Source organism: Podarcis pityusensis (genome assembly GCF_964106645.2).
Source record: "Podarcis pityusensis genome assembly, chromosome: 16".
In the NCBI taxonomy this organism is placed as follows: domain Eukaryota; kingdom Metazoa; phylum Chordata; class Lepidosauria; order Squamata; family Lacertidae; genus Podarcis; species Podarcis pityusensis.
In genome coordinates, this window is record NC_138041.1 from 6243844 (window position 1) to 6269939 (window position 26096).

At 44.2% G+C, this 26096-nt stretch overlaps 3 long non-coding RNA genes across 3 annotated transcripts; all 3 read right to left on the reverse strand.

Annotated features, from left to right (window-relative positions):
• Nucleotides 1–535: 535 nt before the first annotated feature.
• LOC308465162 lies at nucleotides 536–2887 on the reverse strand. Its single transcript, XR_013980302.1, has 2 exons — nucleotides 2426–2887; nucleotides 536–858 (listed from the first exon to the last, which is right to left on the reverse strand). It is a non-coding gene; the product is annotated as an uncharacterized lncRNA (long non-coding RNA).
• Nucleotides 2888–8941: 6054 nt separating this feature from the next.
• LOC308465200 lies at nucleotides 8942–14055 on the reverse strand. Its single transcript, XR_013980345.1, has 3 exons — nucleotides 13834–14055; nucleotides 12733–12925; nucleotides 8942–9075 (listed from the first exon to the last, which is right to left on the reverse strand). It is a non-coding gene; the product is annotated as an uncharacterized lncRNA (long non-coding RNA).
• Nucleotides 14056–20623: 6568 nt separating this feature from the next.
• Nucleotides 20624–23047, reverse strand: LOC308465126. The gene is made up of 2 exons (XR_013980256.1): nucleotides 22503–23047; nucleotides 20624–21158 (listed from the first exon to the last, which is right to left on the reverse strand). It is a non-coding gene; the product is annotated as an uncharacterized lncRNA (long non-coding RNA).
• Between the last annotated feature and the right edge of the window lie 3049 nt (nucleotides 23048–26096).

Sequence of the window (26096 nt, forward strand, 5' to 3'; positions counted from 1 at the left end):
ATGCTAAGCCAGGCAATCCAATGAGCTGATTCAATAGAAGGTGGCTTCCTTCAGTGATGCCTAATTAGCTCGATTTGCACAGTGCATTGGCCATACCAGTTAAACACACACACACACACACACACACACACACACACACAGAGAGAGAGAGAGAGAGAGAGAGAGAGCATTTCACCACAAACCAAACCACATCAGCTAAATCAGCTCATTATCCATTCAGCTGGATGATAGCATTAATAATGATAGCATTCACATCCATATTTTTACTATAATTATTGGTATTATTTCTGACATTCCTGTTGATCTAATTGTTGTAATTTATTAGATTTATGTTCTGCCCTTTCTCCCAAAGGATCCGCTTGTGGTATTTCAATGGCTGAAAAATCCAGACCTTGACAGTCAACTTCAGACTTCATGACAAATGAGTGCATGGTTTTTTGTGGAGTGCATGGTTTTTGTTATTTTTCGTTTTAACAGATGGTGTTAAATCCTCGAGTTTTGAATTGAAGTCTTTGAATTTATGGTGCTGGGGTGCTGCAGTGCTTGAAATGGTAGTTTATTCAGCCTTTGGTATGAACAGATTCTGGGGAATACATGTCATGGTGTTTATAATGCATGGGTGCTGAAGGGTAAGGTTGAACAGGGTAATTCTGCCTTGCTGGAGAATGTCCAGAATGCTCCAACTCATGGTGGGCAGGTCGTGGTTTGCAGCAGCAGCAGCAGCCACCACCACTATGATGGTCTCTGGGCTGCTTTGGCACACACGCTGCATGTCTATGGGTTTCATGCCATGTTCTTTCGTCATGCTTCCTCATACCACTTCCACAACAGCCCATCTTTCCTGTAGCTGTGGTGATGCTGAAAAGGGATTAAAAGCATTTGAGAAAGGAGCAGTTATGGCACTCAATATCTCCCACATGACTCTTTCCTGTCTCTGCAGAAGTTGTCATAAATTTCAAAACTGGCAAACAGAGGCTGGCTGGCCACTTTTGAGGGACCTTCCAATTCATGAGTAATGTAGATGCCTATCTGAATGCTTGAGCTGTTTCAGTTGGGTTTGCCACCCACAGCCTCACACATCTCCACTGGAGGTCAGTCTTGTCCACCTAAAGGCTTGAGATGCGGAAGGCTAATTGCAGCTTCCTCTTTCTCTGCCCTGTCTTGCTACTTCAGAGGTGAGGAATGGAGGTGCCTTACCTCCTCAGCCACCTCCTACTAATGACCATATCCGACATAGCCAACATGGTGCCCTTCAGAAGTTGTTACAGACTATCAGCTCCCATCAGCCCCAGCCAGCATGGCCAAAGGTCAAAAATGGTGTGAGCTATAGTCCAATGACATCTGGAGTGCACCACAGTAGGTACTCCTGAGCTAGATGAAGGTAGTATGAATAGGCAAGCCAGAGTCTTCCAGCCACTCAAGCCATCTTACAGAGCTGCTCAGGAGTTTAAAAGCCACTCATTCTTTTACAGAAATGCCATTTTGAAACAACAACAGCCATTGTTTCCTGATACAGTAACACACCAAAACAAGTTCAGAAATGAACCTAGTGTTACCAGTTAAAGTCTTACACCTATTACTTTGAGCATTTAGCATGGTGGTCTCTCAGAACCAAGCCAAACCCCTTGACTTTTCAAGGGGCTTTCTGTCTGGATATAAGCCCAAACACAAATTTGCATTCATGGCTGACAGATGGAATCCAGCGCTTCCTTTTTTCCCCAACAGAAGGTGCTATTCCATTAGAACACAGTCAGTGCTATTTTTCTAGAAAGAGAGGTACCGGAGCTCACCATGAAAGTCTCCCTTGTTCTCTTATATTGGCAATGGTGACCACCTAAGAGGTGCTAGAACTGAGTTCTGGCGAGTTTTGCCTTTAAAAAAGCCCTGGAACACACATAGGGGGAATCTCTGTCCTTCCAGATGTTGCTGAACTTCCATTTCCCAACTCTCATCATCACTTATCAGGCAGGGATGGGGAACCAGTGGCCCTCCAGACATTATTGGATTACAGTTCCTGTCATCCTTCATCACTGGCCATGCTGGCTAGGGCTGATGAGAGCTACAACTACATCTGGAATGACAAAGGTCCCTTGCCCTAGTGAATGGTCAGAGATGTCTGCATCTGCAAGGTACATCAGGTTCCCTGTCTCTGCATCAAAAGAAGACTCCTACCACAAACAGAGAACCTTTGGATCCAATCCAATGTACATTGGGTTGGATGCAAACACATGCACGCACGCGTGCGCACGCGCACACACACGGTAGGGGTTTCCACCCTTGCTTGCCAGCACCATCTACCCCTCCCTTTACACCTCACTCAAACCCCATTTCCTCACAGCTTTTCCAAGCCTCTCACCCCCCAACAGCAACTTTGAGCCTCTCCCACCCCGTATCTTCAAATATAACAAAATCCATTCATGCTCACCCTTTATGGCAGCTGTGCAGCAGAAGGCCAAAGTGCTCTGAGTGAATTATTTGGACCATAGGACAGCCATCATTTTATACAGTGCCATGTACCTCCCCCAGGACGTGAGGCATAGCCCCAAATTGGAAAAGACATCATGCGTCTTAACCCGAACCACAACAGTCTTTTTGTGCCTTCATCCAACATCTGATCTTGGGCTCATTATTTTAAATGGAATGGCAATTTAGACCTTATTATGAACAAAGAGATGGTTTGTGCTACCTAGCACTGAGAATATTCATATTTCGTGCTACAGAATGCTACTGGTTTTGTTTGTTTGTTTGGGTGTCTGTGAAACTTGCAAGAAGATATGGAATAGAATATCCTGGAAGAAGGCATGGCTTGTTGGGATACTGCTGGGGAGATGGGGGCATTTGGCAGGCCCCCAGCTGGCTCCAGCCACTGGCCGGCAGCTGGGCGACCTGCGGTACAGCATCAATCAGCAACACGAGCCTCAGAAACATTCAGAAGCTGTGCACACTCTTATCAGCAGAGTGAATAAATCCTCACAGCGGAAGTGGCGGACAGAGTCATGTGTAAGCATTATTTACAGGTATTTATTCAGCATAGTTCAGGAACAAAGGAAAAACATGTCTGCTTCCCTTCGTGTCTAGCAAAACTGCAGTAAAGCCAAAGCAATATACAAACGGAAGTTCCCAGCAGACTGTGCTGGAAGTAAACAGGCATGTGACACACAACAGTCATGCCTGTTCCTTTTAAGGTGGAACGGAACTATATCCTAACATGTCTGTAGTACTTAACACTCCATCCTGCAGCATCTACAGTTGGAGGCAGAATGCCTCTGAATGCCAGTTGTGGGAATCACAATTTGGGAGAGTTGCTATTGACCTGCTATTGTTCCTGCTTGTGGGATTCCCATTTGAACACCTGGCTTGCTGCTGTGAGAACAAGGTAATGAACTGCACAGTCCTATAGCCTAATTCAACAGGGATGCGAACATCACTTCTTGGGATTCACAAGTGGGAAGAGTTGCTGTTGCGTTACATTCTGCTTGTAGTCTTCCCACTGGGACACTGGTTGGCCATTGTAAGAACAGAATCCTAGACTTGATAGGCCACCCTTGGTCTGATCCAGCAGAACCCTGCTTGTGTTCCTATGCTGAAAGCCCTATTTGTCTCAGATAATGCATAATTTGCAGGACTGCTGCCCAGAAGGGTTGGATTTGGGCAGGGCCGCCTTAAGCATACTAGGTGCTGTGGTGCAAAGATCCCTTTGGCGCCCCCCCGGCAACTCCAAAACAAGGGAGGGGATGGTGGAAAATGTCCTCTGCCTCCCCCACTGTCCCGATTCCTGATGTGGTGGTGGCAATCAAGCAGGAAAATGTGCTGGTGGACATTGTCCCAGGGGTTGGAGCGCCCGAGAAGACAGCCCGGAAAGGCTGCGTGCCACCTTTCGCCAGGAAGCAGAAGGAGGACAACGACCGTCTTTAGCAGACACAGATGCTTGGGAGGCCTCTGCGGGGATCGCTCTCTTCCTGTGGAGGCTTGGGAAGGAAGCTGCATGCCCGCCAGCCATATAGTTGGCGGGGCGCAGCTGGCAGGCATGCAGGGAAAGGGGAGGCTGCTGGCAAAGCCGTGCAGCTCCCCAACTCGCTAGGGCACCCCTGAGAGGCCGGCACCCTGGCGCAACGGACCACTAACACTAATGGGAAAGACGGCTCTGGATTTGGGGGCAATCTCATCACATGTGGAGGTATGTGCCTGTAGAGGTGCAGTCTACCCAGCATTTTGATGAGCTTCCTGGGCGTATCAGCACCAATTTTCACGGTGTTGGGTACCAACTATAGGTAAGTTTCAATACACCTTCCTCTGCCCCCTCTCTCTCCACCTCTCTCTCCCCCCCAACCTTATACAGTATACAACATCAGTGTCTCACACAGAATGTTAGTGATCTGTAGAAAAAAACTCTACAACCTGAAAATAGAGACAATGCATGCATGTTTAATAAAAACTATTTTGGAAAAAAAAAAATGTTATTTGAAGAAGAAGAAAATCATTCATAGGTACAAATCACAAAAGGTCCCTGCTTCAGTTCCTGGCATCTCCAGGTCAGGCAGAAAAGACCTCTGTCTAAAATCCAGGAGAGTCATTTCAATTTAGTGTTGACAAGACTGAACCAGAAGGACCAGTGGTCTGACTTGGAATAAGGCAACTTCCTGTCTTTGTTATTAATAAGAACGAAGTCATTGTCCTGTTCACAAGCCCAGCAAGCATTATATTGGAATTCAGGAATTTATCACATCCTTCTACTACCAACTCACTTCTTGATCATGTTTGGATGAGTCCACATGTCTTCTAAAAATTTATAGAAAAGCACCTGAACTTCTTAAGTAATCACACACACATGGCAAACACACACACACCTGTTCTATTTTCTAATATTACATAATGAGATAAATGGTGTGAGAAAAGGAACATGACAGAACAGTTGGTTTACCACAAAGGCACAAGCCAGGAATGGTTGGATTCTAAACATGGTCACCACATCATCACCCAGTCATGATAGGTGGTTCTGAAACAGATGTGCCTCAAATTTGATCACCTCCAGTGCTAAACAAACATAGTTGCTCCCAGTATCACCATGGAATAAAACACACATAAAAAGACAATGTAGGTTAGCTCAGTTGTAAAACTCTGTTTTTTTATGGTGCTCAGGTTGTCATTATGTAGGAATGGAAGCAGATTGAAAAAGTGTGAGTCAATGTGTTAAATTTTGTATCAAGCGAACACCAAATTACCAGGGCTGACATAAGGAATGAAAGGCCCATATACAGCAGCATCTCTCATTATTGAGGAGCTCCTGAGCCCTATAAAAAGGCCATGGGTCCCTCATACGTTCGCCCTTGCATCGCCTCACAGAGCCTTGACTATCCACAGGGTAAGTCAGACCACACCAAGAAAGCTTTAGTCCAATGACAGGGAGTCTTTTTGGACTCCAACTTCCATTAGCTCCAGTCAGCATGGCCAGTGGTCAGGGATGATGGCATTTGGATGTTCCATAAATTCCCCACCCCTGTCCTAGAAGCATGTCCCAATCAATCACGGAGCACGTTTAATGCACTTGCAGAGTTGGGGAACCCATGGTTCTCCAGAAAGTGTCTGGCACACTAACCAAGCTGAGTTTCCTGTAGGAACAACTGAAGTAAACATTATTGACATGGCCAATGGTCAGGAATAGAGGTGGCTTTCTGGAGAAATGAGGAGAGATGTTGAGAATCTCTGCAGTTTGAAGATTCTGGGTTTCCTGGACATGTGGCAGGATGTAAGATAGAGAAGGAAAGCTTGTGGCTCTTCAAGATATAGTCTGGAGGGTCCTTATATAGGAGCTCCATAACAAGATCGAGCATCTATGTAGGATCTTCCCTCCCAAATTCTCCAAGTCCTGACTCTAAATTTCATCTCATAACATGCAAACATGTCTTCCAGTGAGGTTTAAACTTCTTGGAGAGGTTCACAACAGAGTGGTTATAATCCAATGGGTGTGCAGAAATCCAAGTGGATTGTTTTGCCAGAGAAATAAGACAATGGCTTCTGAGTGTCAGAAAAAGCTCTTCCAGAAGGGAGAAGGTAGGGTTAACTTTCAGGTATGCTCAGAATACTGGCGAATGTGAATGTTAGAATGATGTCGGATTGAAGTTAAGTGGTTTCTAGCTGTAATGGTATAAAATAATATGGAAAAAATGGTTTTTAATACGTAAAAATTTAATGTTATAATATATCAAGATTAAAGATCAGGATTAAAAAGGAGGGAAAGGAATTGCTGGACTAACAAATTGAATTGGAATACAAAAGAGGGAGGTATGAGGAGGTCCGGGAAACAAGTAAATGTAAGAGAAGTGATGAAAAGATGGAACTGTTTTTAACTGTTTTTTTCTTTTTTGTACTTTGTATTTTTCCTTTTTATTGTTAATTTTCTTATTAATGTAATCTTTTTCTTTTGAAATTTTAATAAATATCATTTTTTAAAAAAACAGAATACTGGCAAATGGAAATCATTTTAAGATACTTCTTGAAAGTAGCATCGCAATTAACTTTCCACACATCAAAGTGTTGCTGGTTATTATTCTAGCAGCTGTGAGTCATGTGCAGTTGTAACAATCCATGGGAGATGAGGATAGCTTGGACTTCATGATTCAGGCGTAAGGAAGCTTTTTCTCCCTTTCTCATAAAACTAGAAGTGCTTTCAGATTACCTGTTTATTGAGGAATATTGTTTAATGAGTCATTGTATTTTTTAAAAAAATGACACTATATATTATAGTTTGTTGATTTTATTGTTGGCATTTGTTGATCTCTCTGGCCATGGGATAGAAGATTTTTTTATCAATCATCTCTCTCTCTTTCTCTCTCTTTCATCAAACTTGGCAGGTTGTGTCACCACCAATAGGTAGCCTTGCCAACTCCAGCATGACATATAGGAAGAGTTTATGTGTTTCTTTCTTAATGGAGAGGGGAGAGCACATCACAGAACAGCTTAGCATGCCATTCTGTGAAGCACTCCTCCTCAATCAAGTGTTGCTGCAGCGAGGTTAAATGCAGGGAGGGAGACACTTCACACAGCGGTTTAGCAAGCCACTGTGAGAAGCATCTCCTCCCTCCTTGAAAAGGGGCTGGGAGTTGAAGTGAGCTGGGAGAGGAGGGGCAGAGGCTTGGGGGAACTGTGGGTGGAAGGGGTGGGACAAGGTGTAATGGGAGGAGGGCTGGTGTCGGGGAAGGGACATTGGCAAAAATGTTGGCAGGTAGAGAGGGTTGGCAAGTGAAGAGAGCAAGGGTAGTAGCTCCTAGTATGTGTACATATAGATATATGGTGTAGAAATATATGGTATTGAGTTTATTTTTTTGCACTTACTAGTTCAACCTATCTTCAAGGTTCAATGTGTCCACTGAGCACCCAACCAGATTTGTTTGAAAGGAGATTAGATGCTATGTTGGCTAGTTGCTGTTGGGACAAGGGATGATGGAGAAATTTGCTTCAGTTTGCATTGAAAAATCAACTTACCAAATTTGCACTTTCATAATTGATACGTGAACTGAAGCACTGCCATACTTTGAAATTTGCACTTTTCTGAATTTTGTAATGCCATTCTCTATTCAAGTACAGTGGTACCTCGGTTTACATACACTTCAGGTTACAGACTCTGCTAACCCAGAAATAGTACCTCGGGTTAAGAACTTTGCTTCAGGATGAGAACAGAAATTGGGAACAGGCCCCATTAGCTAAAGTGGTGCTTCAGGTTAAGAACAGTTTCAGGTTAAGAACGGACCTCCGGAACGAATTAAGTACTTAACCTGAGGTACCACTGTAATGTGCACCAAAAAAGGGGGCATATGCTGGGGAAAGTGTTTCTATACCAGAGGTGCCAACTTGAATCAAATTTTTTTTGGGGGGGCAGGGAAGCCCCACCTAGCATAATCGGTCACATGATGCGGTGCAAGCACACCATTTGAATGGCAATGCCGATCAACTTTGCCCCCCCTCAAATATTTCATTGGGGGGGGCAAATACCCCCTCAGCCCCCAGGGATTGGATCCTATCTTCTACACATTTATATATTAGTAAAAAAAAAAAAATGTATATGGGGAAAATCGCTTTGCAAATATGTACGTATTAGGGGGAAATGCATTAAGAATGTGTAATTTAGCAGAAATTCGCACTAGAATGCTGATGAATTTTCAGGAGGTTTCTTTCTTTCTTTCTTTTTTTTAGAAAATGAAAATGGAGGTTACCAATTTACCCTAATAAAAAGTGTTTTGGTATGTTATTTTCACCAATGCATGCATTTTTATGTACACTGCAGTCTATGCATTTTTACGAACTGCATTGCAAAGTTCAGAGTTGTGCAAATTTCAAAGGATCGCTGTCATTTGGTTTGCATATTGTTTCAGAAAATGCAGATTTGCAGCTTTGCCTTTAAAGACAAACTGAAATCAATTTCTTTCCCATCCCTACATCAGCCACATGTCCACCAGTGCCTTGTGGGGGCAGAGGCATTGTAAAATATGAAGTGGAGGGAGGCATTGACCATGCAATAAATATGTTGGCCACTCTGAGAACATGATGCTGGACTAGGTAGGACTCTGGCCTGATCCAGATCTTAGATATACAGTGATCTATCATTTAAATACTTCTGAGGTTTGTGGAAGCAAAGCTATGCTGGACTATCTTTTAGACCACTTGCCAATTTGTTTTCTATTCTTCCAGCCCCTCCTCCTCATCTGGATACATAATGTCCTGCTCTTCTGGGAGAGAGTCATACTTCAACTTGAACTCAGTATGGTACGACCCTGCAGGTTCTTGGCTGGATACCCGCCGCACGCCATTTTGCTATGGCAATAACACTTGTTGTATAACTTGTTGTGACAAAGATCTGCCCATCAGAGGAGGCCACAATTACCACTGCTATGGCAGCCGATCTCTCTGTGCCGGTACAGCCACAGAGTACTGCTGCCAAAGAGGGTCATGCTGTGTCCGCAGGCCTTCGGGAGGCTGTCGGGATTATTGGGGCCGTCCTGCTGGAGAATGTCAAAATGGTGGGGGATTGGCTTGTGCCGAGAGCTGCCATAAAGGAGGATGCAGCACTGAAGGACCAGTCTGCGAAGAAGAATGCAACAGTAGGGCATAAGAAGAGACCTTCTGGATCAGGCTAAAGGTTCAGCATAGTCCAACATGTCATGGAATTCTACTCAATATTGATCCAGGGTAGATTCCAATGTGGAGTTAGAAAATAACAACTTAAACACGTTGCAAGATTCCCAAAAAAGAGACCAGATGCAATTAATATTCCATCCAGCAGAGCTTTAATGCTGCTGAAGGCAAATGAGCATGATGGTCACAAATCCAATACTTTCAGGATTGGCACTGTCCATAAGAAAACCAGTTGCAGCAGACTTTAACTTACAAACACTTATAACAAGTCTAAACCTTAACCCTAAGCATACTATGTACAGAACACCACGCCAGAAGGAAAAGACATAGAAAGAGTATGAAATCCAGGCTCCTTCTGGCCTTACTTTTATAGTCAGCATGACCTTGAAGAAGAGATAACAGAAACAGAACCAGTTTAAGCCAGCTGTACTCAGCTTCTTTGAAGGAATAACTCAAACATCAAGAACCTTCTGCTTGTTTCTTTCACACAGAGAAGCTCCCAGAACCCTTTTGAATTAATTGGAATAGGAAAGATCTCTACACATCAGATCAATACTTTCTGCACTAAGAAATGAAAACCGACACATCTCATCCAGCATCATGTTCTCACAGAGGAACTGTGCAAGAACTATGCGAACTCTGCAAGCACAATCTGAACGCAACAGTCCTCTCCCCACATGTGATTCCCAATTACTGGCTTCACATTCAGAGGCTTCTTGCTTCTGACAGTGGAACTAGAACATAGCCATTGTGTCTAGTAGGCACTTACAGTGGTACCTCGCAAGACAAATGCCTCGCAAGACAAAAAACTCGCTAGACGAAAGGGTTTTTTGTTTTTTGAGCTGCTTCGCAAGACGATTTTCCCCATGGGCTTGCTTCGCAAGACGGAAATGTCTTGCAAGTTTGTTTCCTTTTTCTTAACACCGTTAATACAGTTGCGACTTGACTTCGAGGAGCAACTCATAGAACGCGGTGTGGTAGCCTTTTTTGAGGTTTTTAAAGACTTTGGTGATTTTTGAAGCTTTTCCAAAACTTTCCCGACACCATGCTTCGCAAGACGAAAAAAATCGCAAGACGACAAAACTTGCGGAACGAATTAATTTCGTCTTGCGAGGCACCACTGTATAGCCTTATATGCCATGTGTTTATCCAATCTGCTTTAAAGCCAAGTTGGTGGCCATTACTATCTTTTGTGGGAATAAATTCCATAGTTTCACTGTGTACTGCACAGTTTGTTATTGTTTGTTAATTTTTGTGTGTTTATATTGTAAGCCACCCTGTGATCCTCAGAGAAAGGGCAGTATAGAAATGTTAGCAGCATCAATAATAATCCATTCTTAATGGATGACTAATCCTGCTTAAAGATATCCAGCAAGGGAGAGTCCTCTATAGGCCATTGCTTGCATTGCCAAACTGCTGTGTCTGCCAATAGGTTTTCCTTAATGTTCAAATGGAATCTACCCGCCTGTCCACTGTGCCAATCAGACCTAGTCTCCGCCCTCTGGGGCAGTAGAAAATATATATTTGCCCTGTATTCACCATGTATTTCTATGGCTTGAAAAAGTTTCACTGCCACTGAAGCATAGGGGATGCCGAGGAGGAAACCCACTCTTCGGCATTGTTCTTTCCTGATCAGTGAATGGCAGACTGCATATAGGCAATGAAAGCAGTGCTGCGAGTGACATGCAAATGCTGTTGATGCCTCAGGGCGATTGCAAGCAGCGCAGGGTTATTACAAGCAACCAAAGGTTATAGGCAACTTGCTATACAGGCTGGAGCCTGCAGCACTTGGTTATCAGCAGCCCAGGCCAGATCTCTGGCCCAGTTTTCAGTGGTGCTGATTTTACCATGCCTGGGTTCATGCTTGGCCCAGAAGGGAAATAGGACTCTATGTGAAAGGTATGATTCTGCACCCCAAGAGATTATATCGAATAACCACGAGGCCCACTTAAATGCAGATGGGGAAGACTATGTATGTCACCTTGAGCTCCTTGCAGAAAAGGTGGGATATAGATGATACCTCGGGTTACAGACGCTTCAGGTTACAGACTCCACTAACCCAGAAATAGTACCTCGGGTTAAGAACTTTGCTTCAGGATGAGAACAGAAATTGGGCTCCGGTGGCACGGCAGCAGCAGAAGGCCCCATTAGCTAAAGTGGTACCTCAGGTTCAGAACAGTTTCAGGTTAAGAACGGACCTCCAGAAGGAATTAAGTTCTTAACCCGAGGTACCACTGTACTACTACTAATAATCACAATAATAAATTAAGAGAGAGGCCCACTCCAATTGTGTTTATGAATTGTTTTAAGCTGTTTTAATGCTGTATTTTATATAGCAGTAACCCACCCCAGGACTTTCTAGTTTTTACTAGGTAATAAATCAATAATCTCACCAGTATTATTTTTCTAGCATCTGAGAATGAAGTGTCAATTAGAGAAGATCGCTGGCAAACTTCCAGGAAACAGCATAAGTAAACGTCAGGGGCACAGGAGTTGCAAGCTGGGAAATTCAGCATTGCTGGCATCCACAAATGCAATATATTGTAGGGGTCGAGTCCATCTATTCTTCTTGAGTATACTCGAGGTACAAACAGTCACCCTGACTACATTATTTTACAGTATATTCCTTCTCACCATAGGCAAGTGGCAATATGCAATATTCTAAAGTTCCTGCCAACCTGGCAGTTCGAAAACATGTCAAAGTGCAAGTAGATAAATAGGTACCGCTCTGGCGGGAAGGTAAACAGTGTTTCCGTGCGCTGCTCTGGCTGGCCAGAAGCAGCTTAGTCATGCTGGCTACATGACCTAGAAGCTGTACACCAGCTCCCTCGGCCAATAAAGTGAGATGAGCGCTGCAACCCCAGAGTTGGTCACGACTGGACCTAATGGTCAGGGGTCCCTTTACCTTTACTAAAGCCGCAGGGCTGTGGTGGACATACTTTGGAGACGCATGATGAGATGTGCGGCTAGATAGCACATCCTTCTTGCATGGTTTATGGCTCCCTCTCCTCCATACTTCATAATGCTGCCCCCTCACTTTACATGGCACCCATGCATATGGATGGATTTTTAATTATGCTGAATGTAATGGATTGGTTTATATGTTTTCTAATATTCTTGGAAGCAATCTTGGCATTAAACAGAGCAACAACAAACAATGCACTGTGAAAGGCTAAATTGCAGGGTTATTCTCCTTGAAATCCAACCGCTTAAATACTTTAACATTTCCTAGAGCAGCAGTTCTCAACCTGTGGGCCCCCAGATGTTGTTGGACTACAACTCCCATCATTCCTGAGCTCTGGCCTTGCTAGCTAGTGATGATGGGAGTTGTAGTCCAACATCTGAGGACCCACAGGTTGAGAACCGCTGTCCTAGAGTCTTCATGTGATGACTGACCCATCTTCAGGGTACAACCAAGGTTAACAGGTCCAGGAGCTCAAATGAAAAGCCATTACACACACACATACACACACACACACACAATTTTAAAAAGCAAGGTTCATTAGAGAAAGAGAATTTCAAAGGGCAACACAAGTTAAAGCAACTTAGAAGCAAAGAAAACAACAAAACTGTCTTATCCGGCTAAAGACTAACAACACTTACACAAAATACTGGAAGTTGAGCAGGAAGGTGAACTTCAATCTGCCATCATGGCAAGCAACTGCACCTTCACGATGAACATTTAAGGGAATACTGGTCCAAGTCTCATAACCAGAGGCAGCCAATCAGGAAGTACAGGTGGTTAAGCCTTTGAGAAAATGGGCATTCAGTCCTTCTATCATAAAGCAGCAAACACCTGTTTGCACTACAAGTTCTTAATTAACTAATTTTCCTTAGAGCTGGCCTTGAGAGCCTAATAAAGAACACCTGCACTCAGATTCAATATGCTGAGATTTTTAGCAGCTTCTAACACAATCTAACAAATTAGGCTGGGGGGGGGGGGAGAGAGACTGTTTCTCCACACTTAATTGGAATGTTCTCCCCATCTCTGAAAGTCGAGCTGGCCTGTTTCCCCTGTGGTGCAACAATTTGTGTTCACTGCATCTGTGATTGGGTTTAACGAGGCAAGGTAAATCTATTCATTTGTTTCCTTGCATTAGAAACTTCCAGACCAGGTAGTCTCTGAAAGCTGTTTGCAATCAAATAAGCATATGGCATTTTAAAACACACACAGAGAGAGAGAGAGAGAGAGAGAGAGAGAGAGAGAGAGAGAGAGAGAGAGAAGCATTTATAATCTCCTATTGTGCCTGCAAAATAGAAAAACTATTAAAGGCCAAGTGGCCTGCTGAGCTTGACCGCATGAAACCCAGCTGAATTCACTATTGGGGGGAGAACAAGGAACTGGAGTCAAATTCATTTGCAGGGGCATTCCGAGGTGGGGGGGCGGTCCGCCCTGGGTGTCATTCCAAAGGGGGGGGTGACAAAATGCCAACCCCCAATTGGTGGTACCCCTGGGGCACGTAGCGCACCCCCCGGATGTGTGCCAAGCCCCCGGGACATGTGCCAGGCCCCCAGGATGCACACCATGCCCCCCACTGGTGGTGTGCCATGCCCTTCGGGACACACACCACGCCCCACCCCCCAGAACGAGTGCCGCTCCAGGTATCGGAGCAGGTTGCTTCGCCTCTGTCCATTGCAAGAAAGGTATCTGGGTGAATGGTTAAATAAAGAAAAGAAAAATGAAATTGGGAAAAGAAGGCTTACTGTAAACACTGAGAAGGCACCTCTGTGGCTGGAATCAACTGAATGGAGAGCACAGTGGTGGGATAGATTTATATACCACCTGCCAAGCCCTGTTCTGCTTCTGATATCTAGTCACGGCCAGCATCTTTACAAAGAAATGCTTCCACTTAATGTTTTCATCACTCACAGCAATTATCTTCTGAGTCACCTCTTCTGATGTTTATCTCATCTTGTATGTCATTTGTCCTCTGCATGTTAGTCCAAAACTAATTAAAGGGCGGTCCCCACCTTTGACACTTTTAATAGCACTCTAAATGAATTTTCTGGAAATGGTAGCCTTGCACTGCAGAGCTTTCCGTCAATAGGGCATGGAAACAAGGGGCCCAGAACAGCAAAGAGATAAAATGAAACAAAGGAGAATCATTCTAAAGCAGAATGAACCACCCTCAAAACAACTGCAAACATCTAAAAGCAGTTGCGGTTAAAATAATCTTAAGTGCAATTGCAATTAGAAACATGCTCCTATCCAGCGATCTTGAGGTTTGCCAGGAACAGCCCACAAAATGCCTGCTTAAACAGGAATATTTTAAAATTCTTCCTGAAAGGTAATAATCATGCAGATGGGAGCAGCTTACTGGAGAGGGCATTCCACAACGAGAAGGACTATTTGATATGGCAATATAATTGGGGAAGATCCAAACACATTGCTGTATGATCGTATCAGCTTCATTGCTAATGAGAACATTCCATTAGAATGAAGAACCCGACTCTAAGTCTGTCTATTTGCTCCTCCCTCCCAGCCTGCTTTCCTTTTATGAGCTTGTCTGGATCCTGAGATCATAAGCACAGACCCTTCTCTTTATACTTAACCTCCAAGGGAGATCCGGGAGTTGTCAATGGGAGAATGGGCCCTCTCTGCAGACGCTCCCTGTCTACATAATGATCTCCCCAGGGAGACCCACCTGGCGCTAAGCCTGTCATCAGTTCAGTGCCAGGTGAATACCTATTTGTATTTAATAATAAATAATAATAATAATTTTTTTATATATATCCTGCCCTCCCCAGCCGAAGCCGGGCTCAGGGCAGCTAACAACAATAAAATAACAGAACATGCTAAAATCATTTCATTATAAAATTAATTCAAAACAAACTGATGACAACCATTGGGCTAGAGTTCTGTGAAGATTGCCAAAGGAGGGAGTCAGGCTGTGCCCTGGCCAAAGGCTTGGTGGAACAGCTCTGTCTTGCAGGCCCTGTGGAAAGATGTCAAGTCCCGCAGGGCCCTAGTCTCTTGGGACAGAGCGTTCCACCAGATCGGAGCCATAGCCAAAAAAGCCCTGGCTCTAGTTAAGGCCAGCCTAACTTCTCTGTGGCCTGGGACCTCAAAGATGTTTTTGTTTGAAGATCGTAAGTTCCTCCGTGGGACATACCAGGAGAGGCGGTCCCGTAGGTACGAGGGTCCTAGGCTGTATAGGGCTTTAAAGGTTAAAACCAGCACCTTAAACCTGATCCTGTACTCCACTGGGAGCCAGTGCAGCTGGTATAGCATCGGGTGAATGTGATCTCGTAGCGAGGACCCCATAAGGAGTCTTGCCATGGCATTCTGCACCTGCTGGAGTTTTTTTTAATAACATTCACACAATTTCATTACAAATGACTATAAATCACTTTTTCTTTGGTGGGAAATGATGTATGGATATAATAAACTAAACCTTTAAATTTTATTTAGTTTATTATTATTATTTTTAATACTTTTATTTTGCTTTAAACAAATGCAGATAAACATAAACAACCAAAATTACAAAAGAAAAATCCTTAATAATAATAATGGAAAAAACTACAAAAAAACTACAAAAAATATCAAAGTACATGGCATAGAACATAAGCCATTATGGGAAAGAAAAAAGAAAAAAGGAAAGGGGGGGGGGAGAAAAAGAAGAAAAGGGGGGAGAGAGAGGAAACAGACAAGCCTTCTTGTGTTTTGGCTCATTTTCCTTTTTATTTACATTTTTATTATTATTTTCCAGCACTTTGATAACTGCTTTTGCACACATTATTGTTTGAACACAAATAATCAACAACGAAATAATAACCCCACCAGGTGAGGTTTGGAAGACCGCAATAGGATGCCAGCAGCAATTCCCTTACAGTTGTAGCATATTACTTTACTTCCATGTTTGTTTATTTCATTTAAATCCCAACCTTTTTTTTTTTTTTTTTTAGCGAATGCATGCCTGATATCAACTTGAGCTGCCCGACACCACTGCTGCTTCCTTGCTTACCAGTCTGCTTGCTGTTCTGTCTTCACACTGGAGTTGCACGACAACCTTGCATTTTTATCATATAGTAAAATTTATTTGGCAGATTTGTAAACAGTTTTGCAGCTGGAAGCTATCAAAGGTGTTGAGCTTCGAGAGAAAATGCAATAAAATACAAATGCAGTTTTTAGTTATTCATTTGGAAGGTTTATATACCTTACCTGCCCCAAGGTGGTCTACAGCAGGTTGCAGTAACACACACCCCTTCCCAAACTCAAACACACTCAGGACAAACAAAATAAAAAAAAAATCCTTCCAGTACGTCTTCTTGGTATCTGAAGAAGTGTGCATGCACACGAAAGCTCATAACAATGACAAACTTAGTTGGCCTCTAAGGTGCTCCTGGAAGGAATTTTTTAATTTTGTTCCGACCACGGCAGACCAACACGGCTATCTACCTGTATACTCAGTACATTATGTTAAATGTTTATTGGTTGTAGCCTGACTGGAGTGTATTTTTCTATTGTAAATATCAATTTTGAATTTTTTTAAGCTATCTTTAAACGCAAACATTTCAGCAAATTGAGGGAGCACAAGGCTTCTGCTTGCAACTGTGTACTTTATTTGGACTGAGAATAAAACTTGTTGTTTAGTCGTTTAGTCGTGTCCGACTCTTTGTGACCCCCTGGACCAGAGCACGCCAGGCACTCCTGTCTTCCACTGCCTCCCGCAGTTTGGTCAAACTCATGCTGGTAGCTTCGAGAACACTGTCCAGCCATCTCGTCCTCTGTCATCCCCTTCTCCTTGTGCCCTCCATCTTTCCCAGCATCAGGGTCTTTTCCAGGGAGTCTTCTCTTCTCATGAGGTGGCCAAAGTATTGGAGCCTCAGCTTCAGGATCTGTCCTTCCAGTGAGCACTCAGGGCTGATTTCCTTAAGAATGGATAGTTTTGATCTTCTTGCAGTCCATGGGACGCTCAAGAGTCTCCTCCAGCACCACAGTTCAAAAGCATCAATTCTTCGGCGATCAGCCTTCTTTATGGTCTAAGAATAAAACTTAGGAGGGCAATTTAAATTTTGTGAGATTTGCAGCTGCAATTTGAGGCTTGCTTGTTATAGGACTTATTTGGCCTACCTAACCAGTCACAATATTGGCTCCCAGTACGTTCCCGAGCACAATTCAAAGTGCTGGTACTGACCTTTAAAGTCCTAAATGGCCTCGGCCCAGTACACCTAAAGGAGCGTCTCCACCCACATTGTTCAACCCGGACACTGAGGTTCATCTCCAAGAGTCTTCTGCTGGTTCCCTCACTGCAAGAAGTGAGGTTGCTGTGAACCAGGCAGAGGGCCTTCTTGGTGGTCATACCCACCCTGTGAAATGTCCTCCCAGCCTTCAGATATCTTCTAAAAGTCAGATGGTTGTTTGTCTCCTTGACGTTTAGAAGATATCTGAAGGCAACCTTGTTTAGAGAAGAATACATCACAGGGTTGTCATAAGCCAGTGTAAAGCCATCTCTCTATCTCTCAGCCTCATCTCCTCCACCCTGCAATATGTGGATAATGAGCTCCATTAGCATTGGAATCCACAGACACACAGGGCTTTCCCAGCGCCTGAAGTGCAATCTCTAACGACAAAATCATATTGCCTGCCAATGTAAATATTTCTGTTCCCGTCTCCCCAAATCCATTGCAGCGCCAAGGACGATATTGGCATACCATGAAGAGAGCCATCATTCCTGTTCTTCACAGAAAAGATAGATGGAGGCATGACATCATCCTCATGAGAGATTATTGGATGAGGAGACACCTCTGTTCATTCCCAGTTACAGATGCTTTTCGAATTTAGGTATTGGTCCCAATGTGCAGATACCATGATATTTTGTGGGCAGATTGTCTTGCTCGATCTCTTTTATTTGTAAGAAGAGTTTGGTTTTGGTTGTCTCTTGAATTTGAGGAGCAAGGCTATCAGTTCTTGGGTTGCCATACGTCTGGAGCCATACCTTAACAGTGTCTGGGTGGAAATCAGCCAAATGTCCAGAAAAATCTGGACATATGGCAGCTCATGTTGGAAATGCCAATTTCCTCTTAAAATAGCTCAAAAACGGCTCAAAAAAAAAAAAAAGTTCAGCAACTTTGCCCCCCCAAAAAACAACTCAATAAATTTTCTGTCCAGATTTTCACTGTTTGAAATATGGTGACCCTATGCAGCTAGCCACTATGGATGGACTCTGCCTCCACTGTCAAAGGCAGTAGCCCTTTGAATGCCATTTGCTGGAAATTTGCTGGGCAGAGTGCTCTGGTACCCATGTCTTGCTTGTAGGCTCACCCCAAACATCAGGATGCTAGACTAGATGGACCATTGGCCTGATCCAGCAGGGGACTTCTTATGTTCTATCCACCGTGGATTAGCTTTCACCCATCTGCACCTTACATTTAAAGCAATCGTGATCCAACTTTAACCAGTCCTGGTTCCTGTTAAAGAACCCTGGGGACTTAGGTTTGTTAAGGCTGCTGAGAGTTGTTAGGAAATCCCTTGTTTCCCCTGTACAGAGTTGTATTTCCACACACCAGGAGGTTCTGCTCATTCCTCTGGCTCTCAGAGATTTCTTCAGACACTGTCTGCTGGTTTTCAAATACAAATCATAGCCACATGGACTAGACACTTGATTTTATCTCATTTTTAGGGTTAACTCAAGATGCTAAGGGACACGGGTGGAACTGTGGGCTAAACCACAGAGCCTAGGACTTGCCGATCAGAAGGTCGGCAGTTCGAATCCCCGCAACGGGGTGAGCTCCCGTTGCTCGGTCCCTGCTCCTGCCAACCTAATAATAATAATAATAATAATAAATTTTATTTATATCCCGCCCTCCCCAGCCGAAGCCGGGCTCAGGGCGGCTAACAACAATCAAATAATCAAAAAATCAAATAATCACACAATCTAAAAATATTTCATTATAAAAATTAATTAAATCAAATTGATGGCAACCAATTAAGCAAAGTTCTGTGCAGGTTGCCAGAGGAGGGAGTCAGGCTGCGCCCTGATCAAAGGCCTGGCGGAACAACTCTGTCTTGCAGGCCCTGCGGAAAGATGTCAAGTCCCGCAGGGCCCTAGTCTCTTGTGACAGAGCATTCCACCAGATTGGAGCCGCAGCCGAGAAGGCCCTGGCTCTAGTTGAGGCCAGCCTAACCTCTCTGAGGCCTGGGACCTTGAGGATGTTATTATTTGCAGACCGTAGGTTTCTCTGTGGGGCATACCAGGAGAGGCGGTCCCATAGGTACGAGGGTCCTAGGCCGTATAGGGCTTTAAAGGTTAAAACCAGCACCTTAAACCTGATCCTGTACTCCACCGGGAGCCAGTGCAGCTGGTATAGTACCGGATGAATGTGATCTCGCAGCGAAGACCCCATAAGGAGTCTCGCCGCGGCATTCTGCACCCGCTGGAGTTTCTGGGTCAGTCTCAAGGGCAGCCCCACGTAGAGCGAGTTACAATAATCCAGTCTGGAGGTGACCGTCGCATGGATCACAGTGGCTAGGTCAGGGCGAGAGAGATAAGGGGCCAACTGCTTAGCTTGGCGGAGATGAAAAAATGCCGCCTTTGTTATAGCTGTAATCTGCGCCTCCATAGAAAGGGAGGTATCGAAGATTACACCCAAACTCTTAACGGACGGTGCTGGCACTAATTGCACCCCCGCAAGAGATGGGAGTTGCCCCCTCAATCCCATATCGTCCCGCCCCAGCCAGAGGACCTCTGTCTTCGAAGGATTTAACTTCAACCGGCTCCCACGTAACCATCCAGCCACAGCTTCCAGACATCTGGTCAGTGTGTCTGGGGCCGAGTCAGGATGGCCATCCATCAACAGATAGAGTTGGGTGTCATCAGCATACTGATGGCAACCCAGCCCAAAACTCCGGACAAGCTGGGCGAGGGGGCGCATAAAGATGTTAAAAAGCATCGGGGAGAGAATCGCACCCTGAGGCACTCCACACACCAAGGAGTGGCGCGATGACAATTCCCCCCCAAGCGCCACCCTCTGTCCCCGACCAGAGAGAAACGAGCGCAGCCATTGAAGGACTGTGCCCTGGATCCCCACCTAGCAGTTTGAAAGCACACAGTGCAAGTAGATAAATAGGTACTGCTCTGGCGGGAAGGTAAATGGCATTTCCGTGCACTGCTCTGGTTTGCCAGAAGCGGCTTAGTCATGCTGACCACATGACCCGGAAGCTGTACGCCGGCTCCCTCGGCCAATAAAGTGAGATGAGCGTCGCAACCCCAGAGTCAGTCACGACTGGACCTAATGGTCAGGGGTCCCTTTACCTTTACAAGATGCTAACATAGGTCTGGATAAACGTTGGCCCTTGAGATGCTACAGAATCACATGCCGCAGCATTCCAGGCCATGCTGCAAGGGGTTGATGGAACCTGTCATTCAGCAACAACTGGAGTGCCAATGGTTCCCCTTTAACTCACAAATGCGCGCAGAAAGAAAATGTTGAGGTGTAGCAGATGTAAAAAGGAACACCACTATAAAGAATAATAAAACTACAACATACAGTCTTAGCTTAGCATATGATTTTATTGGTTACTGTTGTCCAAATAGGAACCAAAGCAGAAAAGGGATATATATATTTCTTTTTCAGATCACATTTCAGGATGAATAAAAGGCACTGGGATTTCCATTCCAGATGGAGAAAATATCTGATACATTTTTATGCAGGGAGTAAGACATGCAATAGGTTCTGGGGGGAGTTCCGATTCTTTCAGCCAGAGGCGACTCAACAGAACATGTTGGCCCTTCAGACACCAAACAGGTCTTCTTTGGGAGACATGTCTCCTTTACTTCTGCTGGCCTGGCCACTGGGGGGTTTGCTTCGTCTGCTGCTGGCAAGGGGGTGGGACAACCACAGGAGGAATGCATGGAGGTGGGATGACTACGGGAGGTTGTTTTGGGCAGTGTGGTGGGACAACCTGAGGAGGGTTGCATGGAGGTGGTGTGACCACAGGAGGTTGCTGTTGGCAGGAGTCCTGTGGTTTGTTGCGGCATCCTCTATCGTTGCGGGAACACATCTTGATATCGGTCAAATTTGGAGTCCTGTGAGAAATGAAGAAATAGCCTTTCAAAAAAGGTCCAGCACAAGCATATCTTTCTTAGTCTTCCACTCAAAGCAGCTCACAATATGGTGGCCTTCCCTCTCTGTAGGAGGCATCTATAATGTTCTGTTTGTGTTAGAAGCTGAAATCGATTTCTAAATGGAGCCAGTGTGGCTTAGTGGTTAAAGCACCAGACTAAGATCTAGGAGACTTGATTTTAAATCCCTAACCAGCCACCAATCTTACTGGGTGACCTTGAGCCAGTCAAGTCCTCTCAAGCCAACCTACTGCACAGAGTTGTGAAGATAAAATGTGTAGGAGGAAAACTACGTATCTTGAGCTCCTTGGAGGAATGATGATGCAATTCAAATGTAAGTAAATAAATACATATTTTAACTGTTGTGGGTCTCACTCAGTGTACACCCAACGTACACTGGATATCAAATTTTGTAAAACAGGAACATATAAACAGGAACAAAAACCATTAGTCAATCTAGCATCTCCTGATGGATTTGGGATTATCCCCTTTCTGATCCCTGGCAAACCACTGCCAATCAAGGCTAACAATTCTAATCTAGACTAGTCAGTGGTACGTGACTCAGCATAAGGCAGCTTTCTGTGCTCCTAGTAGCTGAGGCCAATGTGTACCTATATTGAGGTTCAGAATAGGGGAAACCATCACCCCCTTTCTTGCTCCTTGACTGAACATACAGTATGCTCATCTGGCAAAGCAAGTGATCTAGACTAAAGGAGCTCTTGCCTTAGGTGACAATGCTCCCTAATCTCTTTAAGGGAGAAAATATGCCTTGGACTCTAGTGCCATCAGGACTAGCCTATCCATGAACATAGGAAGTGGCCACATGCTGAATCAGATCATTGATCACTGAGCCATTTCTACATTGTCTAAACAGTGATTGGCAGTGGCTTTCCAGGGGGTGATTTCAGCCCTACCTGGAGATGTTGGGAGCTGAAACTAGGGCCTTTTGTATGCAAAGTAGATGTTCTACTACTGAGTTAAGAACATAGTCAGAGATTCTCTTGACTTCTTCGTTCACCAATGCCTACAGTCTGTCAATTATTTGCTAGAAGATTTCACTTAAAATCTCTGCCCAGAGATGGTTTTCAAAGCCCATGCTAGTTTTACTCAGAGGATACCCATGGGGACAATAGACATGGCTAACAAAGGTTCATTCATTTCACTGTGTCTATTCTAAGTAGAATGAAGTTAGATGCAACCCAAGGACACCTAATCTGGAAACAAGGTTATCCTCATACATCTTGAATATTCAAAGTTCAGACCTCCCACAAATACAATCAATAGAGCGGGTGGTATCTCCAGACTTACCCCAAATGCCAACTGGAAAAACTGCAGTAGTGAAGATCCGAAGTCTATGTCTGGATCCTTGGAGGGTGAGACCTTTTATACGGTCCCCTTGCCTTACTTCTGGAAATGAATTTCCCCTCTTGAGCAATATTGCCCTTCAAGCCATGAGCAAATCTTCGATGGATGGGCCCCACCCCTTGGAAAAGTGTCACCAGGAAATAATAGGATCATGTATGCAATACAGCAGGCGCCGGATCACGTTCCAGGGGGTGATTCTGTGCCTTGTAACTTAATTAATTGCCTTTGTCGGAAACCTGCAGATCAACAAACATTGGGCAACTTTTGGAATAAATAAATACAATGCCTGGCAGGAGAAACCTATCACAGGACGTCTTCCTGGATTATTTGAAGACAGACCATGGGGAAGATAACAGTCACTGATAAAGAAAGGCAATATCCGGTAGGATAATCACTTTGGGTGATGTTTTACTGTATGTTTAGAAGACACATCATGGAGATAATTGTTTCTTTCAGTGTTTCCACACAGTGTTTGCCTTAGAACTATGTTTGATATTTTACAGGGACAGTCCTGGATTTGCAGAAGCCGTCCCGGTTTCTGATTTGATCCCGGAATGTCCCACTTTTCCTTGGGACATTCCTATTTTCCTTGGAGAAATGTTGGAGAGGATGGAATAGGATGTCCCTGTTTTCATCAGAGAAATGTTGGAGAGCATGCTGCTAGAGACCATGATGGTGCAGGAGCCTCTCAATTCCCGGAATAGGGACACATCTGACACCAAAGAACACCAACACTTACACAGTGAGTTCTGGGTGTAAGAGTCAACAAAGGGTTTTTAGCCATTGTTTTGATTTCTGCTTCATTGCACATATATCAAAATGTGTATTTCAGCTTTTCGTTTCTGAAGCGAGACCCCACAATGCCTTTGGAATGATGGGTAGGTGGGGTTGGTGAGCAGCACAAGTGCAGGGAGTAGAGACCCTAGTGCATTTAAAGCACTATGATGCCATGGCTTCCCTCAAAGTATCTTGGGAGATGTAGTTTCTTAAGGGAGCTGAGACCCCGATTCCTCCTAAACAGCAGCAATTTTCAGAGTAGTTGAACAATCAATCCCTCTTCCCAGGGAAACATAGGAACTGTAACACTGGAAGGGGAAGAGGGTATCCTTCTCATAACTCTCATCACTCTGAATGGACCACAGTGCCTATCTCTGTGGACACACAGAGCGTTGCCCTCGTGCAGTTAATGGATCCTTGCTGGGAGTTCCTGGGCGTTCTGTCCACGTTGCGTGGTGGGCTGTCCTCCCCTCCTACTCCAGGATTGGGACTCATTCTTCCTGGCAACAGCACAGCGATCGGTGAGTGGGGACAGGCCGTCAATCATTCAAGAGCACTCAGTCTCTCCCATTCATGCCTCCCCCCATTCCATCTGACCGCAACCTCAGATCAGACGCAGCCACCCGCTGAATTTAAGCATATTAGTCAGAGGAGGAAAAGAAACTAGCCAGGATTCCCTCAGTCGGCGGCGGCTGTGGTGGCGGGGGAAGAGTTTCAACTTTTAAAGTGTTATCATAATGGTTTATGTGTGTGGTGTGGCATTGGCCAGGTCCTCATTAATTGATTAATTGATTTTATAATAGTCATACAACACTTGATGGTAAAAAAACAAACAAACAAAGCATTTTACGGAAAAGATAAAGCGATAAAATCATCAATGAGAACCCCCCCCCAAAAAAATAATAATAATAGTAATTTAAGAGTGTCAAAAAGTGAAAATAACATTAGTCTAAAACAAGCACCCATAGGAGAACGATGTTCAGAGAGAGTGTGTTTAGCTGAACTGAAAGCAGGTTGGAAGCTGGAGGCACAGAGACATGCTTGATCCAAAGCTACAGTGGTACCTCAAGTTAAGTACTTAATTCATTCCGGAGGTCCGTTCTTAACCTGAAACTGTCCTTAACCTGAAGCACCACTTTGGCTAATGGGACCTCCTGCTGCTACTGCACCGCTGGAGCACGATTTCTGTTCTCATCCTGAAGCAAAGTTCTTAACCCAAGGTACTATTTCTGTGTTAGCGGCATATGTAACCTGAAGCGTATGTAACCCGAGGTACCACTGTAATGTGAAGCAAGCTTTTGTGGAGTGTTAATGCTGTGAGCTCCTCCATCCTATGTTCCAGTTAGGTACATGTGTAAACACTCCAGTCACCACTGAAGTTCATTCCAAGGAAACTGAACCTGGGTAAGCAGCTAGAACCACGGGATTCTCTCACCACTTGCAGATTGGGATGCTTTGTGACACTACATATCAAGTGAGAATGGCCATAGTCAAGAAGCATTTCTTCAACATATGATGAAAACTATACAATGAAGGCACCAGAGGCACCTCTGTGGGAAAGGAATTCCACAACTTAAAGGCTGCCACAGAGAATGCCCTTCCCTGGATCACACATCCCCAACTCCTGAGGGTGGCAGAGCTACCACAACAGGCCCTCCTCTGCTGATCTGAACACCTGAGACTGTTTCTATGGAAGAGGATGGTCTTTCTGGGGCCTAAGTCATTTGTGGCTTTAAACAGGAATGTGAACTCTTTGAGTAGGACCTGGAAACAAGCTGAAAGCCAATGCAGCTGCTGGTCCTAAAACTACAAAAAGAACACAGCCCCATTAAGATCTCCTGAAATGTCTTCTTGCTGGTGTTTATGTGGTAAATGCAGTGGAATTCTAAGAATGTAATGTAATTGCTTTTGCATTAACAGAAGCTTCTTCATTGGGGATCATCTCACAGAGAACCTGAATCCCAACTGAGGGCATTCAGAGTGTGATACGCTTGCGGATTAATTTTGCCCTGGGAAAACGCCATGCATTCCATTCCAGTTCACAAGTCAGGGCATGAACTGTGTGCGAGTAGTTTGCATGGGGAAAGTAACGAAGGAAAATAGGAAACTGCCTTCTACCTAGTTTCCGCCTCACAGAGGTACAATTCCGGAGAACCTTAACAAACTACAGTCTCCATTATTCTTTAGGGAAAGTCAAGTACTTTAAAGATACTATACTATACAGATACTATATCTCCCCACACTCAGACTAATTGATCCATCTAGTTCAGGACTGTACAGACTGACCAGCAGCCCTTACCCAGGATTTCAGACAGAAATTTATGGAGACCTGGAGATTCTTTTTTTAAAATAATAATAATAATAATAATAATAATAATACTTTATTATTAGTTTTTACACATATTTTCCAGCATAACATCCTTTTAAACATCATTTCGAAATTTTTGGCTATCACAGCCTAAGACTTCCTTCAACCTCGACTGATGGTTTTCTAAAGTCTTTCTAATTATGCATTTTGTTACTATAATTCTTGCTATGAACTCAAATTTCCAATATACCTATTCTTAATTCTTTTCACAATAATTTATAAATTACTGAGACCTGGAGAATCTAGGGCAGGAAATCATCTAAAACATGCAGAGCGTCTGTAAGCATCTAAACATCTGAAATGCCACCCAACCTCCTTTAAACACTGCTTATGTGATGTTTAATCAAGCCATTGTGAAGCCATCTCTTTATCACTGAGCCTCATCTCCTCCA